Genomic DNA, 19,809 nt, shown 5'->3' with positions numbered 1-19,809 from the left:
CTTGCTAAGAAGAATTTTTCCAACAATTTGGTCTAATAAAAGATATCAGATTTAGCCAAAGAACCTTGTCTGCCATTGAAAAGACAGGCATTGATATATGGTCATCAGATCAGTTTGGACAGACCCTGACATTTAGATAGAACCTCATGCATGCTGAGACTCAGGTCAGATTCCTACTGAGGGTGCTTAGTTGGGCTGTGCGAAAGAGCACGGTTCAGCTTCAACTTCCGTTTTGATGTTTCAACAAAACAGTGTTTTGTTTTGAGTTTTGTTTCATTTCAAAAGCACTGTTCCATTTAATTTTGTCAAAACTGTAGCACTGTTTCGATGCTGTTTCGATGTTTCACCCATAGGCTATTCCGCACCCAGAGTTGGGAAGATCGGTGCTTCCACTGGCCCCAGCTGGCAGCACCAGCCTCCTGTCATCCAGCAGGCAGAGCAGGGGCCCGCACCCCCAGGAGGAGTCCGGCACAGCCCCCACAGCCCTCCTGGGTGTGCAGACAAGCCCCCCATCTGCCTGCTGGATGACAGGAGGCTTGTGCTGCCATGCTCCGGCATGGACTGTGCCCAGGGTCAGTCCCAACCAGCATCACCAGCCTCCTGTGATCCGACAGGCAGATAGGGGTCCCCCGCACCCCTGGGAGGGCTGCAGGGGCTGTGCTGGACTGCTCCTGGGGGTGCGGGCCCCCAATCTGCCTGCCGGATGACAGGATCTGCAAGCCGAATGTCACCTTGTGTGGGGACTCGCCCCTGCCCCGATCCCAGGCGGAGGGGGGTCCCCGCATGAGCTGATATGTCCCAGGCCCCGCACCACAGCTGACCCAAGGAGGGTGCAGGGTCTGGGGAAAATCAGCTCATGAGGGGACCTTCCCCCACCCCGATCGCAAAGCGGGGGTGGGTCCCTGCATGAGCTGATTTGCCCCAGGCCCTGTCGCTGGCACCAGGCAGCAGAACCAGCCTCCTGTCATCCAGCAGGCAGATTAGGGGCTCGCCCGCACCCCTGGGAGGGCTGCAGGGGCTGTGCTGAACTCCTCCCAGGGGTGCAGGCCCCATATCTGTCTGCTGGGTGACAGGAGGCTGCTACTGCCAGCTGGGACTAGCACTGAAGCCAAGTAAGCCTGGCTTCAAAACTCGAAACGTTTCAAAACTTTTGAAATGTTTTGAGTGCCCTTGTTTCATTTCAAACCTGTTTCAAAGGTTTTTGTTTAATTTTGATTTCACTGTTTTGAGCTCAAAACAGACCGAAACAGCTTCAAAATGAAACACTGGGCAAAATTTTGCACAGCCCTAGTGCTTAGGTTTCTATCAGATAAATAGGCCAATGCTGCCTGATGTCTTTTAGGAACTTAAGGCACAAATACATTTGGGACAAAGTCTTGACACAGTAGTTAGGCAGATCTGTCTGCAGTAGGATTGGAAGGGTTAAAAAAACAAAGGTTATTACTATTATAATAATGTGCTTAGCATCTTCTCATCCAAGGATACGAAGACTGGGATTTTCAAAGAAGCCCATGGGAGCTAGGCAGCCACCTGGGGTTGAAATTCATCAGAAGCTAGGCACTTACCTCCCTTGGCTTGCTTTTGTAATCACAACCTTTATAAGATGGGGGATGGGATGCAGAGGGAAGAGGATACTTATCATCATCCTCACTGTACAGCTACGGTAGGCGAGGCACAGAGTGGCAAAGTGACATAGCAAAGAGAGGTGGTGAGTAGGAGCCCAGATCTCCTAACTGCACATCCTTCTCTAACTGCTCTGCACACTACCTGCATTCAGCACTGCAGCAAGAGTGACTTTCTAGCAGGTGGAGTCCAAACACATCCCGCTGCTGTTGCAAGCTGTTCTATCTGGGGGTCTAAAGCAATGACTGCCAGGTTATAAAGTATGTCCCTGAACTGGTCCACAGGCTAATCACAACAGCCAATTCATTTTTTATTAAAAGGCTCCTTTAATATTGTAGGTTCCTGCCATGGAGATATTCTCCTGGGTCTGGCTGATTTCAAGAGAACTGTTTGTTTCATTGTGGCTCTCTCTTCATTTCCCCCCCCCCCCTCCCCAATGTCAGAGGGGCAGGGGAACTGGCTGGACCATGGCTAATGTTTATTCATCCTCTTCTTTGCATGCATACCTGAGAATGCTCTCTCCTTCCCACATCGCCTGGCATTATGCTCACACCTTTTTATTCTTCCTAGATAATGACCTGGAAGGGGAGTTCTGTCATCAGAACAGCTGGCCAGGTGCTGACCAGTGTTTTACTGATCCAGCCCCTTTCACCAGGGAGAGGAAACAACAACATGCTCCTAATAAACCCAAGGGAAGACGGTGACTCAAAGCTATTTGGGCCCAATCCATTTAAATGCAGAGCTTTCTACTTGGTTCAGTAAGAATTGGACCAGGCCCCAAAACAGTAGCTGCTTTAGCAAGCCAGGTCTTTGCCTCCTGGCAGCTCTGATCCATAAGCTTATGTTTGCTGTATCATTTACTGTACCAGATGGGTGGACACCACAAAGCACTTCAAGGCTTTGAATCAATTTTTATAACCCAATGACCCTCTTTTTTTCTTCCTCATTTGCCCCTCCATCTTCTCCAGCATTAATCCCAGAACAGTTTATTTCCCCATGTAAGGACATGAGCTATTATTCTATATGCAAGATTTAATTAGCAAATAGCTGAGCAAACTGTTCTGTTTAGAATGAGCTCGATATTGGCATGCAGGAGAGAAAGATGGGGCATGAGAAACAGCCTCTTTTGGGCGAGTGGTTGGCAGGGAGCTCTGCACTTTACTGCCATGCTTGTCTGATGTCTTATTACGGCAATGACTCTCCCAGCTCAGCGCATTTGGAGTCGGCTACCTGGTCCACTCTACCACATGCCCGGTGGATGAAAATTTCACATGAACTGAGATCTTGGCTGCATTCAGCTACAGAATCACTGGGCGCCTATACACAAGCATGGAGTCTGCTCCAACACACTGGAATTCCAGCACTTGATTAATCAAGTTGGCTGGAGCCTCCTACGTCTCGTGTATCAGCATCCCCTCACTTAAAAATGGCAGCAAGCGCACTTTATCTAAAGCTCATCGAACACGCTTTAGTTCAAGTGCCCCCGCTGCCACATTTAAGTGCAGGGACGCTGATAATTGAGACATGGTGGCGCTTTAATTAAAGCGACCCTTGGAGCGTGTGTAAAGTGCCCACTCCCGGAGCATGTGTAAAAGTGCCCACTAAGGCCCTATGTGGATTCTCATGGCCACATGTAGCTAAGAGGCAACATGGCCTAGCCTGCAGGGTACTGGACTAGGACTTAAAGGTACTGACCCTTGAGACTGTCATTTCCCCCTCTCTGTGCCTGGTTCCCCTCTCACTTTTAGTCTGCATTGGTGAGTTAGATTATAGGGCAAGAACCATCTCTTACTATGTTCACAATAACATGGTGTTCAAACAGGGCTTGAACTGGGGCAGAACAGGTGGCAACGCTAACTGTCACACTACATGCTGACCATGGTGCCAGCTTGTTTGTGAAGCTGGCATGAATGGCTGCAGCTGCACTGAAATTAGTGATGCAGTGCCAACTAACTGCAGGTCAGGATCCTTCCCACAGACTCTGCTGCTCCCCCTCCCATTGCCACAGTCTCAGACCAGCCTAAACCACGCCCAACAAAGGAGTCATTGGCAGCCATAATGGGTTTTTTGAATGCAATTAGTCAGTGATCACACCCATGCTGGTGGCACAGGGGCAAGAAGGAGACTGGCAGAGGGCTGTTCTTTTGATACTACACCAGCCAGGGATTGCCTGTACATGCAGGTATCCCTAGGATGCTGGAGCAATGCAAGCATTTGGCACACAGCAGAAGATCTGAGTCTCTCAGAATGGACACAAAGCACCAAAGCAACCAAACAAGATAATTTCCACACAACAGTGAATTCAACACTGGTGCTAGGTACACGACTGCCATATCACACAGCCTGCTGGACAGACACGAGATGGTAACTGGATGACAGGATGACAGCTGTGAAACTGTTGCCTGGACAACATTCTGCAGCAACACAGCGCATCTCCCAGTCTCTTCTCACGCGGCTCATTGCTTTTCAGAACCTGAAATAGCTCCCAACTGGTCATTTAGGACCCTGCTATTTTCCTCCACTCCAGAAGTTTCTTGTTGATGCTCTTGTCTCTTTGCTCTTATTAGAAGTGGGGTCACAAACACCTCTCAGAATTTGGAGGCAGAAAGGGAAGTGGGGGTAAATGGGGAAAGATGGTTTTGTAGTTAAGGGACTGGACTAAGAGCCAAGAGATCAATGTCAATCTCTAGCACTCCGAAGACTGCATGCAAAACCAGGGCCACGTTACTCCAGCTCCCTGCCCCTCTGTTCCCCAGTGGTATAACAAAACTTTATCTATCTTGTCTGGAGAGATTTTAAGTACATCAGGACCCAGACCCTGTATAGCATCTCAGCTGGTGCCTCTTTTTAGTGCTACCATGATACAATTCAGTAACAATAGAAGACAAAGAGAAGCACAAACCACATCACACAAAATCCAGAGCGAGTGAGTGACAACACAGAGCCAACATGATGAGCAGTATGATGGGAAGGTAAATAAAAAATAAATTATCTGGCATTTAAAAAAGAGGGAGAGAATGCTCTCAAGTTTACAGGACCAACGGCTGGTGGTAAAGGGAACTCATTTTCTCATAATGAGAGATGACTACACTTCGTTAACTCAAACTTTCTCATTAATCACCTTTGTGTCGCCTCTGTCTGCCTCATCGCTGTCAGGCCATAATAATATATGAAGAACATTCATTTATTCTCCAACTTCCCACTCAGTAAAGATATACGACACTGTAGAAATGAATTTATCCTGACACCCAGCTCTCAGCACAATGAGGCTAATTTAAACATACACTTGAGTCAAACCTCCTTTCACCTCTCTCCTCCTTTTATTTTATTTTGAAGTCTGTGGGTGCTAAGCCCAGCAATTAGAAGCAATAGGCAACTGTGGAGAGAACATTGTTGTTGTTTTAGTGTTGATTAGATTAAGGCTGTTTCTTCTTTACCTTTTCTCTCCAAAGGAGGCATCAGGTTTAGTGCCTGATGCCTCCTTTGGCTAGGTCCAAGGTGAAGCCCAGAAAAATAGCCTGATGCCAACCAATGCATTGAAATGGAGCTTGGTCAGAATAAGAATGGATGATCCTTTGCTTTTTTGTGATGGGGGAAGGGAAGGAGAACAAAAACAAAACAGAATAAACAAGGATCAGGCAGCCAGTGAGCTGAGACCGTTGTCTACCAGATTCATCACCATTCCAATATTATAAAAGTCTTAGTCTGTCCGTCTGTCTGTTTGTAATGCTTTATTCACATGCTGACTGGTTGTCTCAAGTGGTCCAAGAGCAGTCTGGACAGGAGGTGGCTGCAGCAGTGCAGCGGAGCACTGCCATGACAGCAGGGACGGAGGGGTGGGGGTGGTGAGGCCAGTACTGCTGGCCTTGCTCCCTCTGGCCCTGCTCCCTGCAGGCAGCAGCAGCAGGGGGTGCTGGCCGAGGGGGATGGAGGGGACAGCCAAACAAACTTCCCTCCCCTGCTGCTGGGAGGTGGCCAGGGTGCTGGTGGCAGGGACAGCGGGTCAAGCTTTCCCCACCCTCCGCTCCTGGCAGGCAGAGGCAGTGTAGGATGGTGGGTAGTGCGACTCCATCCCCACCCTCCCCCCTGGCAAGGAGAGGGAGGTGGCAGGGAAGAGGGGAGGAAGGCAGGGAGAGAGGGGAGTGGGATGGGGGGTTTCTGGTGGCAGTGCCCCCCAGTCACCGCGCCCCCCTGCCGCTGCCTGTCCCCAACAACAGCCAGCAGAGAGAGGCGGCAGAGGGGGAGGGAGGAGAGAAGAAGAGGCAGAGAGATGGGGGGATGTTGCAAGTGGCCGGATGTGGACACACACACAGGGCACTGGGTGTCAGCGGCCACCACTGTGTGCAAAGTCCCTTCCCTCCCCGTTCCTGGGAGCTGGTGGGGGGGTGGGGGGGGCCACAAGGCCGGAGGCCAGGCGCTGGGTGGCGGTGCTCTGTCTTCGCCTCCCCCCCCCATCATTTCTGACGGGCAGTTGGCTAGTCACTTTGTAGCTTCTTTGTGGTTTCCCATTTGCCTGTCTATAGCCATCTCTTGACTTTTGTCCTATACTGTAAGCTCTGAAGGGCAGGGAACATCTTTTTGTTCTACATTTGTACAGCTCCCCGCACAATGGAGTCCTGGGCCTTGACTGAGGCCTCTAGTCACTATCGTGGCACTTTTAACAATGAGGACAATGTGTGCCTTTGTTACTAACAGGCTGAACTACTGCATGTGATGTAGCTAGGCACAAAGCCTTCAGCCCTCAGGATATTACAGCTGGTAGAACAGGCATCAGTTTAGCTTCTTGAGCAACCCAGGCTACCACAAGCACATCAGATGGATTCTCCACTCACTACACTGGCCCTCCACAGAATACCACAGTGAGTTGAAGATCATGAGCTTTATCTTAATGATAAAGGTGTAGGACACCTAAAAGATCTACCCAAATCTGCAGGATGGGACAGTCATCAAACTCCTCTTCTTCTACACAATGAAACTACCCATATCAAGGGCAAAGATTCAGCAATATCAGGAACTGGTCCAGCAAGGTAGAACAGTTTCCCATGGGGTCTAAAATCCACTATGAACCTCTCTGTCTTTTGGACTGAATGCGCATCTCTGAAATCCTGGCACTGGCTGACAAAAGACATGAGGACTTTGTATAGAACTTTTACACTTTAAGATGCCCACATGACATTGACTTCCTAGGGACAGCAAGAAAATTCACGTGCGCCAGATGCTAGGCACATCACTAAATTCCACCCTATAAATGCATTCAGATACCACAGTGATGGGCATGCTGTAAAGAACCAGAATAAAGGTGGGGTGGGGGTTACCCCAAACTGGAACCAAATCATATTTGATGCCTGGATTTTCTTTAAAGGTCATTTTTATTCCCAAGCATAAAGGGATCAGCCCTGTTGTTCACTCCTGAATAGTTCTACACATCTCCTACTGGGAGCCAGAGCTGGCTTCGAGTGTTGCAGCAATGCTCTGTACTTTGCAAGATGCAGTTCCAAGTCTGCATGTAAGGTCCCCAAAGAGGGGTTGTGTTCAGGCCTACACTCCTATCCAAGTGCACCATTACTGAAAAAAGAAAATCACCCATGGCTGGAGGAACTTCCAGTCTTGAAGGACACAGGACAGGCCAGAAATCTTATGAGGGTCTGGTTACATGAGTTTTAAAGTCCAATTTTGTAGACTTAAGAGCTTAAGAAAACATGCTGAGTTGGCATGATATTCTGAACAGCATTTGGTATCCACCGGTGCTTAATTCAACTGAACCTTTGCAGTTGTTGAGGTTTACCAGATTTAACTTTAAGGATGGGCTTAAGTCCACCCCTAGCTAGCAAGACACTTGAGCACACGCTTATGTCCCATGGATGTCAACAACTTACGTGCTCCGGCAAATAAGGATGGACTAAGCTCATGTTTAGTCACTTTGCTGAATTGAAAACCTACCTCTTGGGGAAGCAAGAATAAAACCGGGGGCATTGCCTTGTTCTTGTTAATGCCCAGTGCTAGTAACAACAAAGACTAACTAAAATATGCATTAGAGAGCCCTGGGGGCTCTGGGACCCACTGTGAATTATGTTTCAGTTTCAGGGTATCATGAGAAACCCTTCTTGGTCACAGCTACCTAAGCACCACCATATCTATTTTGTTTGAAAAAGCAAGACGGTCACCAGCAAACACTATGTACACCCCTCAGGAGGCTCTGATGATATCTCAGTAGTGCCTGTAAGAGACCAAAGCTTGAATCATTTGCAATTGCCTCACACCCCCAAGATGAGTGATAGCCTTTCCAACGGCTTCCCTGTGTTGTCTTTGACATATCTGATGTTTCACAAACACATTGTATTTCACTGAAATCGTATGCAAAACACTCCTCCTGCCTCCCACACATCTGTTTGTTTTTCAGTATGATTCTGTTTGTTAAAGATATGCTCTTACCAGGAGATGGCCCATTTTTCAATGGGTTTTACATCTGATTTTCAAGGCATTTATTAGACAGCTGATCATTTCATACAGACACCATCACCTGCCAAATATCACCTCCATTCAGGAGGGAAAATACTTGACCTCATTTGCCTACTGCAATTATTTCTGCTGGACAAGATGTTCACAGGATCAGTATAGGGACCCAGTCCTGTGAGAGGCTAGATGCCTCCCACTGACATTTAATAAAAGAGGAAGGTATTCAGCAGCCTGCAGGTTTGAACTCCATACAGCACAGGGGTACGCAATTATTTGGGCTGGAGGGCCACTACAGGAGTTTTGGTGAGCTGTTGCTGCCTGGGGGAAGGAAGGGGGAGACGTGCTGACCTAGTTAGAGAGGCCGGGGGTGGGGGGGGTTGGGGAAGTGGAGGGTCAGGCCCTGGGCCCATCCACCCCCAACCCACTGCCAGGGATGCCAGATGGAGCAGGCGGGCAGGGTGTCAATGGAGACCAGTCCAGGACCCTGTGGGCAGGACACACTCAGCTAGAGAATGGGATGGGATGGGATGGGATGGGATGGGATGGGATGGGATGGGTGGCTGGGGCCAGGACTTGGGGCACAGCCATGATCCAGTCTGTGCATGTCCCTGTGACAGGCACCGGTTCCACAGGCAGGGGCATGCGGGGAGCAGATCATGACTCTGCCCCAGGCCCTGACCCTGTGCTGTCACTGCCCTATAATCCTGGCCCTGGTCCTGGCCACTCCCATGCTGCTCTCCACCTGTGGCCCCATCCCATCTGCCAGGCCAAAAGTGCCCTCCTCACAGGGGTCCCAAACATGGAGACCCCACCTGCCCGCTCCATCCGGCGCTGCCGGTGGTGCGTGTGGGGTAGACTGGCAGCGGGAGCCAGGCAGAGGGATCTGCTGCTGCAGGGGCTACCAGGAAGCTGAATCTGACCACCATGCTGCTCACATCCTGACATGTGGGCTCTGGGGGCCAAGCTTAAGGAGATGGAGGCGCAGGTGGTATTCTCCTCTCTTCTTCCGGTGAGTAGGCGGGGAAGGCGACATGAGGCCTGCATTAGTGAGGTCAACTGGTGCCGCCAGGCGGGCCTTGGGTTCCTAGATAACGACCCATGCTTTTGGGCGGGGGACTTGCTGGGGCGGGATGGGCTTCACCTCTCTCCTAAAGGCAAGCGTGTCTTCTTTTTCAGGTTGGTTGATGTCGTACGGCGAGCTTTAAACTAGTCTCGCCGGGGGAGGGGGCCGCAGGAAGACGAGGAGACACCACCCGAGCAAGACAGGTGACACATGCAAGGAGTGCCCAGGTAAGAAACAGGGGTCCGGATAGTCTTCTTAATCGGGGGGTGGCAAGCACAGCTATACAAGGCCTTAAATGCCTGTATACCAATGCTGGGAGTATGGGGAACAAACAGGAGGAACTCGCCCTCAGAATAACCAGTTCAAACCCAGACATAGTAGGGCTTACAGAAACGTGTTGGGATTCATCCCACGACTGGGTAGTTAGCATTAGGGGCTATAGGCTCTACAGGTGGGATAGAGAAGGAAGGAAGGGAGGGGGTGTGGCTCTCTATGTCAAAGAGCAACACACATCCTCTGCCAGCAAAATGGGGTCGGAGGAGGGGCAAGCTGAAGTATTCTGGGTCAAGATACAAGGGGGTCGTAGGGAGAGGGATTTAACAGTGGGGGTCTACTACAGACCCCCCAACCAAGTGGAGGAGCTGGACCGGGAATTTTTGGGCCAGCTTGCAGAGGCACTTAAGGCAAGGGATGTAGTTGTCATGGGTGATCTAAATTACCCGGACATCTGCTGGGAGGTGCAGTCAGCCAGATCGGACTGTTCCAGGAGGTTCCTGGTCGAGATACAGGACCTCCACTTAACCCAGGAGGTGCACAGTCCCACCAGAGGAAATGCCCTGTTGGACCTGGTCCTGGCCACAGGCGATGATCTGGTCAGGGGGCTCCAGGTCCTTGGTCACCTGCTGATAGTGATCATCGCTTGCTGGAATTCATCATCCAGCGCAGGGTGACAAGGGCCTGCAGCAAGGCAGTAGCCCTAGGCTTCAAGAGGGCCAACTTCAACGAGCTGAGGAGATTGGTGGGAGAGGCACTGGGGTTCTCGAGGGCACGGGAACTCAGTGCCCAAGATGAGTGGCCGTTCCTTAAGGAGACAATACTCAGGGCCCAAGGGGTAACAATCCCAACAAGAAGCTAGGGGGGCAAGAGTGCCCAAAAGCCTCCCTGGCTCACCAAGGACATCCGGGAATGCCTGGTTGCCAAAAAGGCGGCATACACCCGGTGGAAGCGGGGGGCTATCTTCAAAGAAGAGTATACCTCCACTACTTGGGCCTGTAGGGGAGCTGTTAGGAAAGCTAAGGCAGACATAGAGCTAGGACTAGCATCCAAGATCAAAGATAATAAAAAGTCCTTTTTCAAATATATAGGGAGGATGAAGAAGGCACCAGGAAATGTGGGGCCCCTGCAAGGTGCGCTGGGCAATCTGGTGGTTGCACCAGAGGAGAAGGCAGACCTCTTTAACAAATTCTTCACCTCTGTTTTCTTGTGCAGGGACCGGGACTCCCCCACCATGTTTCAAGACGGACTCGAGGGGAACGCCTCAAGACCTAAGATTGAGGAGGACTGGGTTAGAGTGCTTCTGGAGGGGCTGGATGTATTCAGGTCAGCAGGTCCAGATGCTCTCCACCCCAGGGTGTTGAGGGAGCTAGCAGGGGTTATTGCTGGGCCCTTGGCACGGCTTTATGAGCGCTCATGATGCTCGGGCCAGGTTCCAGATGATTGGAAGATGGCCAATGTGGTCCCCATCTTTAAAAAAGGGAGGAGGGAGGGAGGACCTGGGCAACTATAGGTCCGTCAGTCTTACCTCAGTCCTGGGGAAACTCTTTGAGAAGATCACCAAGGAGCACATCTGTGATGGGCCGGCATCAGGGATGATGCTCAAGGGCAATTAGCACCATTTCATTAGGGGCAGGTCATGTCAGACCAACCTGATTTCCTTTTACGATCAGGTCACAAAAGCATTGGATGCAGGTGTTGCCGTGGATGTAGTCTTTCTGGACTTCGGCAAGGCCTTTGACACTGTCTCCCACCCCATCCTCATTAAAAAACTAGGCGACTGTAGCATCGATGCCTACACAGTCAGATGGATTGCAAATTGGCTGAAGGGTCATATTCAGAGGGTGGTGGTGGGCGGGTCATATTCGACCTGGGGGGAAGTGGGCAGTGGAGTCCCCCAGGGCTCGTTCCTTGGGCCCGCACTGTTCAATTTCTTTATCAGCGATTTGGACGATGGGGTGAAAAGCAACCTGTTCAAATTTGCTGATGATACCGAAATTTGGGGTGAGGTGGGCACGCTAGCAGGGAGGGAAAGACTGCAGAAAGACCTGGATAGGTTGCAAGGGTGGGCTAACAAAAACAGGATGCGTTTCAATATGGACAAGTGCAGGGTGCTACACTTGGGCAGTAGTAACCAGCAGCACACTTATAAGATGGGAAACTCCCTTCTTGAGAGCATGGAGGTAGAAAGGGATCTTGGAGTCATCACTGACTCCAAGATGAACATGGGCCGACAATGCGAGGTCACGGTCGGCAGGGCTAACCGGACCCTATCGTGCATCCACAGGTTCATATCAAGTGGGGCCAAGGAGGTGATCCTCCCCCTCTACGCAACACTGGTCAGGCCGCAGCTGGAGTACTGTGTCCAGTTCTGGGCGCCCCACTTCAAGAGGGATGTGGACAACATTGAGAGGGTCCAGAGGAGGGCCACCCACATGATCCGGGGACAGCAGGGCAGACCCTACAATGAGAGGCTACGGGACCTGAACCTGTTCAGCCTTCACAAGAGAAGGCTGAGGGGGGACCTTGTGACCGTCTATAAACTCACTAGGGGGGACCAGAAGGGTTTGGGGAAGACTTTGTTTCCCCCAGCGCCCCCCTGGGGTAACAAGGAATAACGACCACAAGTTGTTGGAGAGGAGGTTTAGATTAGACATCCGTAAGAACTACTTCACAGTTAGGGCAGCTAGGATCTGGAACCAACTTCCAAGGGAAGTGGTGCTGGCTCCTACCCTGGGGGTCTTTAAGAAGCAGCTTGATGCCTACCTGGCTGGGGTCATTTGAGCCCAGTTTTCCTCCTGCCCAGGGCAGGGGGTTGGACTTGATGATCTACAAGGTCCCTTCCGACCCTACTTCTATGATTCTATGATTCTATGCCTGGGGGCGGCTGGGCCAGTCACATGTGCCATAGTCTGGGCTGCCCCCCATGCCTGGACCAGACAGAATCCCTTATCAGGCCAGATCTGGCCCGTGGGCTGCATTTTGGCTTCCCCTGATATAGCAGCATTACAGAGCTAGAAGACTGAAAAGCAGGGAGTGGGAAAGTGTGGTGGCTGCATATGTATTGAAAACTTAGTGACAAAGAGAATTTGAGCAGTTTGCATTAATAAAAGAAAGAAAAATCTAAAATTTTCAAGCTGTTTTCATTTGGTTCAAACAGCCTTAATTTTTTTTTCAGGGGAAAAAATATTAAATAAATGGTGCCATTGAAATTTCACATTTACTGAAAGCTGCTTTTTTATTCCAGGAAGAACTATTGAGAAAGATTAAAACATTGATTAAAGTGTCACGATACAGTGTTAAATTATTTCTTTTCCAAAACAGCCTTTTGACAAAATAATTGTTTTTTAACAATATTTTGATGTGCTCCAACTATGATACAAGCCCCTCAAAGCACTTTAATCACATTAATTAAAACCTGAGGAAGAAGGTGAGAAACAGGGTGGCTTGCCCTGCAGTCTCACAGCAAAGTCAGCCGCAGAAATCTCAGTGCTCAATCTCAATCTCTGTCCTAACCACTAGACCACAAGAGGAGCAAGTTTACATGCTCTTAACAGACCAGATCGTCAACTGGTATAAACTGGTATTGTTCCACTGAAGTAAGTTCCCATCAGCTGATGATTTGGTCCATCTGACAATGTATTTCAAAATGCAAGGTTCAGACCCTAAGAAAGAGCAAATCCAAAATGGCAGCCACACACTTCACAGCATTATAAATTACAGCCTGATAGAGCTGTGCGAATTACAGGCTTTATACAGCCTTGTGCTTCATGCTGTGCTGTCTGTCAGTACTGGAACAATGCAGTGCGTCACTGCAGAATGTCACCCGCAGGAGTCAGAACTCTAAACTTTCAAAGCACCAAGCGCAACTCCACTGTAGCAAGACATCTTCAAAAATCCCCAGGGTTTGCCTGTTTGCCAGAAGAACAAAGTTTCAGAACCATCTAGAAATCAAACAGCAAAGTATAAAAAAAAAAAGTCCAAACTAATGTCCTCTATAATTGAAAGTCTCTGATAAAGGGAATCTTACCCAAAAGAATAGTAAACAAACCAGCAGGAGGGCAAGTGGGAATTTCAAAACTGGGATTTTAATTAAAAAGAGCAAATTTCCCCCCCCCCCCCCCTTTTATTACATTCTCAGATTAAGTCATCATGAGCCAGGACACCTGGCTCAGGCCTGAAGCAGCCACTAATGTCAAAGAGCGGGGAAAGCCACTTGCCTGGGGTCCACTGGGGTGGGGAGGGGGAGGCAACCTGTGGCATGAGTGCCACAAGTGGCTTGGGCAGCCTCTGTGTGTGGCAATTGCAAAGCAGCAGATAGTGGAGTGCCAGAAGTCAGAGCAGCAGATCAGGCAGGGGAAAAGGATCAGAGTGGATCTCAGGGAGGATGTGGGGTTTAATTTGTGACTCGCCTGTCAAAAAGGTTAGCCCCCCACTGAATGACAGGGCTGGGTCAAAAGATAGATGTATCTCTGGATACAAGAAACAGCTTCATCCTTCTGGTTATCCTACTGGCCTTGGAAGCCCTCAAAGCATCCATGTGCCTCTCCCTTGGTTCAGTTGCCTGCTCAGTGTCTATACACTTTTCACATTCCTACTTATAGCTAAAGCATCACTAATATGTTGAAAGATGACTTGGGGATGTGTAATGATTAATTGACAAGACTTCTCCCTGCATATGGAGACGAGCCAGTGATTCATTCTCCTTTTGCTATTAAATGTATTCCTTAAGTGCTTCATGCCATAAGCCAAAGGCTTGAAATGTATTTCAAGATCTACCCTCACTGCTCTGCATCCTCTGGCCTTTTCTGATCTAATATGGGCAGAAAGCAATGGCAGGAAGAAGGCAGTCAGTTGGTGAGACTGAGGAGCTCAATGAACTCAGCATTTCAGCTACAATCAATCCCCTTATTTTCCTTCCTCTGTAGTACCCAGGTGATCTAAAGAGTTTTCCATCAGTAGCCAACCTGTAAATAACAATTTGCAAAGCCAATCTCAGCAGCATGATGGGATTTGTCCACACTGCTATATTCCCCTCTAAAGTACCTTAGGCTGCTGGCAGTAGCACAAGGCAAATCATACATTCAGATACAGAAATCCAGTCATATTCCTCAGACTGGATACCAGGAGGATGTCCAGCCACTGCTGGGACCTGAACAAAGTACTCCAGAGATGGCAAGTAGCCAAAGCTCTAACTCCATACAAGTCTCTGAGTAAAAAATGTCTGTTCTCTCCCTTTCCCCTCAGAAGGCAGTGGAGTCTTTTAGGAATAGCTAGGAGAAGACAATACCCTTTCCCCGCTTCTAAAGTCTGCATCACGGTGTGGTGGGGACTGCTAGCAGCCCACTTCTGGGAGAGATTTTGATTGCTCTCTCCTCCCAACAGGTCTCTAATCCCCAGCACAAACACGTGCACTCCCTTTCCCTCCAGGATGCGTCCATATCTGCTCTGCAAGCCTGCCTCCAAATCCAGGTGAGCACAAAACAGCCATATATGTGGTGACTGACATGAAAACATCTGTCCCATTTCCTCCTGCCACACTTGGGGTCTGAACAGAGTAGAGTTGGTCTACAACTTACTTGTTCCTGGTTGGAGATATGACCTTTTTGACTTGTAGCTGCATATAAAAAGCTCTGCATTGAGCTCTAAAAAGGCTGAACCACAGCCAGACCAAGACATGTATTATTTCATCAGCGCCTACAAGCTAATCAAAGTAAGCTGTGGTCAAGAGATAGCTGGGAGACTCACTGAGGAACACTTCCATGCTTAAGGCACTGAGGCTGGAGATTTGCTAGGCAGTTACTTCGTCCTAAACACTGCTATGCTTTACATGAGAAATAAAATGAAGAAAGTGACTATTTGCAGCCATTAAAACACTATTATTATTATTATTTTTTTTTACAAGGGAAGAAGTCTTGTTATCCCCCAGCTGTATTCCAGTGTGTGAAAGTGTCTTCTGCATAATTAGAAATCCACCCACTAGAGCTGGGAACAAAGCCCGGTCTCAAGCCTGGTCCATCCTCGGGCTGTCTGCCAAGATTGCCAATAGAGTGTCCAAATTATTTCCAGTGTTGAAGGGGAAAAAAGAGAGGAAGTCCTTCAGTGTGGTCTCCTGTCCATTAAGAACTGGAACAAGGCTGACAATACCTTTCACAGATGCCACCACACAGTCCAGCATTGCTCTATAGAACTCCCCTCAGACAATGAAAGACATTTTTATTTTCCGTGCAAGATCTTCAGGGTAAGAGTTTCTTTCTCGCTGTCTGTCTGCACAGTGTATGAAATAAAGGGGATCCCAATCTCTGCCAGGGCCTCTTGTTGGTGCTGTCATACAAATCCCCAAAATGAAAATAATGGTTTCAATGTTTTTTCCCACACGTAGGAGAGGGTGAAGTTCTTGCCCAAACCATTTCACTTCATGCCACAAGTAGTGTCAATTAGTGCCACTGGCAACAGACCCATGGAGGTGCAGTATGCTCTGTTGCCTGGCTCACTGTAACAAGAAAAGTTCCTGAAAATCTTATTGTTAGCAAGGAAAAGCCACCATCTATAGAAGGATCCAAAAAAAAACCTGAGGATGCAGATTTCATGGCCCACTAATATCTCATTTCAAAGCACTCTGATGCATTACATTATTCTGAACATTAACAGAAGCAATACAAAAAAATAATAGGAGCTTTAAAAAAATATATCTCAGATGCCATTTCCTTGCTCATCTTGCTGATGATATCTTGCTGATCTTCGAGAGGAATCCATATTAAAAAAAAACAAAACAACACATATACATATCTCAAGCACTGAAAAATGCAGAGCACAATGAAACAGAACTGCAGGCCACGCAATTCACACCCTTTCATCAATTAAAAATGCATAAAGGAACACAAAATCATAGGCTGAAGAACAGATTTTCAGCATGGCTGAAGTGCTTTGTACTTTACGCTCAGTGTCCATTCCAGACAGGCCAAAAACTAGCATGGGGAAATTCCCAAAGGCTTAGGTAAGACTGGCTGCTTGTGCACTAGACACTCATCAGACCATTACAATATTAGGTGGCCTGAACAACTGGGCAGGCTGTTTCTTGAAAAGGGGCTTTTTCACGAGAGTCGAAGGACCTTCTAGGCACTACTACAGCCAAGGCATGAAAGGGACAAAGGAAAGCACCAAGAAAAAAGAGTTATCCAGCCTGAGGTGACGGTTTGGATTGATTGGTTCATTCTGCATCTTAACTGGTTCAACCAGCCGGGGTTCAGGGTTCTTGGAAGACAGTGATGGGCCTAACTACCTGATCGCATACTAAGCAGGACAGCAGAAACTCCGCTCAGATTTACCCCCAGACTCTGTTCCAGGTCAAAAACCAGGCCAGCTCCATTTGCAAAGTTCATCCTAAGGGGCCATAAACACCCAGCAAAGTGAACAGCAACAGTCCCATGAACATTAAAAGGTGCAGTATGGAGAGACAAATGAATTTGCTAGCCAAGAGAGCTGGTGCCCAGTTTGACACCAGGCCTAATTCTGCTCTCACAGGGTGCATCTAGATGTGGGATTAACGTGCATGAATAAACTCTAGAATTTATTGCTTCAGAGTTTTTTTGCTTCCAAGTGTGCCATTTGAACATGTGGCAGGAGCAAAAAACTCTGGAGCATATTGCTCTGGAGTTGATTTGCACATAGCATGTGAAGCCTAGTCAGAGCAACCCAGGCTAGCAGGGGATCTGGGGCTGCTCCAACTGGATTCCACCTGCTGTGGAGTGGCTGGCTGGGGCACAAGGGTGCTTCAGCATGGGGGCTGCCTTCTGGCTAACCTCACACTGAAGCACCCTGTGCCTCAGCCAGCCTGGGCAGCATCTACACGTGTGCTGCTGTGCACAAAAAACTCTGCAGCAGGGTAGTACTTGTATTTAACAGGCACTACTCTGATATGGAGTTTCATGCATCCTAATAGAGGTACATATGTAGATGCCGAGACATTTACTGCACAATTAATCAACTGCACAGTAAATGTCTTGTGTAGATGCGCCCATATTGTCAGAAATCAGAAGTAACCCTTTGGACACTCCAGTGCAAGTGAGCAAAGAGTCATGCCTTGTCTGTCTCCAGCAGTTTTCATTAATACAGTTTATAGATAAAGCTCTTCACCAGGGAAAGTAGAGGAAACCTTTAGTAAGGAACCTGCATTCTCTTTCCTTTATTTGTTTTGACTGTCTGCCCTTTATGTGTTTGCTGTTCTAAAGGAAAAAAATCCATGTAGCATAGTAAGCTCAGAGAGCCATGCTGGACCTCCCCTGGGACACCCTGCTAGGAATACTCCTTGGCACAGAGGGGTGCGTGTGCTTGCACACAATCTCTCCATCAACTGGAGGCAGCGTGCTGAGCAGAAACACTCTTTTGCCATCTCTGTCTGGAGCATGCACCCATGGCAGGTTTGGAACTCAGCAAATGAGCTGCTCCCCATTTGCATGTCCTTGTTCTGGCAGACAGAGGGAGAGGGCTCAGACATGCCTGCCCCAAACCTCTGCTCCATCCAAGGAGCTCCAAACCTGTGGATGGAGATCGATTGTATCGTGCCTGGGATGTGGGAGAAAGGAAGGAGTACTTCCCTGAAGCTTAAGAGATTGCAGAAGAAAAGCTGAGTGGTTGCAGAGGGGGAAACAACATCTGGAACTGAGCAACAGAAAGGGGTGAAACAACATACGTGACACCTTGTGATGAGCACAGTTGCCTTGGGCAGGAGTGACGTTTACTAATAAGGAAGCAAGGAGAGGTGGTTTTGAAGCTGAATTACAGCAGTTTGTCTGCCACCAACCTAGAAGCTCTGCAAGCCTTGTCCCAGCACCCACTCGGCCTGCCCCTGTGGCGGCTCCTGCTGGCTTTGATATGAGGGGTGCCTCACATACCCGTTTTGAGTCCAGGGTCCTTGGAAGAGAGTGGTGGGGCCTGCCTACCCGATCACATACCAAGCAAGACAGCAAAATTAAGTGCAAGTTATAATTAAGACTGGATGTTTGAAGAGAAACATAATCTCCGTTCGGTGGGATTCAACGGCACAACAGTAATTAACGTCTCATTAACATGCGCCTAATTAAGCAGTTTATGAAAGTGGATAGATTTGCATACTGCTCCACTTCAGCTTCAGTGAATTCAGCTATATACAGGCGCTAAAATTAACCCTTTTCTGCAGGTGCCAAACCTCAATGTCATCCATCTTTGGGTTTAAAAAGAACAGCCTTTCTGGGAGCCTCCAAATGCTTTCCTCCATTATCTCCCTGCTGTATGCACACATTTCTCATTGGATGCATCATATGGATTCAAGGGAGCTATAAGTGTGTTTTCCAGGCCTTCCCCCTCTGCAGATCTGGGCTCAGAGCAGACTATACCCACAAGTGAGGGAAGGCCAGGGGTCACGGCTTATTCCCTAAAGAACACAGAAGGGTGTGGACCCAAACCACCACAGTATGCCACACCAGGCTAACACTGACATATTGAAGGTGTTGTTCCTGATCAAGGAGGTCATAGACAAAGTTGAGATTGGGGGTCCAAAATCACTGTTACCCCTTCCCCCTGCCTCTCCCCCAATATAAACTGAAGCAGCTGGTTATTTGGCTTTAATTCTATAGTTTTATGTTGATGACTAGAGGCAGGGGTTGGGGGGAGAGGGTCAAAGACAGAGGGAGAAAAAAATATTTGGGGGGGGCTGAGTGTGTGTGCGCATGCATGCATGCATGCCCCCCAGTATGTAAGTCTGTGGGGGAAGGGGGGGGCAGATCGAGGCCCCCACTGTGAGAGAGGGAGCAGGACACAGGCAGAAGTAGGGACTGGGGGCCCCAGCTGGGCCAGGTGGTGGGATAAATGGAGCTTGGGCTGCTTGTCCAGGGGTGCCCCCCGCACCCCGCTCCTGCCACTCCTGGTGGAGGCCTGGGGGGCATGCGTCCCCCCACAATCTGTGTGCAGGATGGAGGCAGCTGCCATTGCGTGCTGGGCTTTGCTCCCTGCAGGAGCTGTCCCAAGAGCCACATAATGCCACATGCATCCTACAGCCAGAAGGGCAGGGGGCACAGCCCACCACAGCGACAGCAGGCACGTGGTGTCACACTGGTCCCAGGGCAGCTGCTGCAGGGAGCAAAGCCCAATGCGCAGCAGCAGCTGCCTCTGCCCCCCGCACCACTGGACGAGCCACCTGGGCTCTGACTGTCCCACCACCTGTCCTGGCTGGGCCCCACTCACCCCAGTCCCTGCTTCTGCCTGTACCCTGCTCCCTCCCTCACTGTAGGGGCCTTGATCTATCTCCCCCTTCCCCCAGCCTCTTCCACTTCACAGAATAGATTGATGCTTGCCTGCCATGCTGGGCAGCCAGGCATCTACACATTGGGCTGCAATCCTGGCTGCATGCACACCCC

The 19,809-nt window shown here is 49.3% G+C and overlaps 1 protein-coding gene across 11 annotated transcripts in view; it reads right to left on the bottom strand.

The window, feature by feature from the left end:
• Positions 1–19,809, bottom strand: part of LINGO1 (leucine rich repeat and Ig domain containing 1) — a 512,521-nt gene that overhangs the window by 372,654 nt on the left and 120,058 nt on the right. The gene's annotated exons all lie outside the window — the stretch shown is intronic.

The sequence above is a fragment of the Alligator mississippiensis genome, chromosome 11, assembly GCF_030867095.1.
Source record: "Alligator mississippiensis isolate rAllMis1 chromosome 11, rAllMis1, whole genome shotgun sequence".
Lineage (NCBI taxonomy): Eukaryota > Metazoa > Chordata > Crocodylia > Alligatoridae > Alligator > Alligator mississippiensis.
Note: the sequence above shows the minus strand (reverse complement) of the source record. Positions and strands in the feature narration are given on the sequence as shown.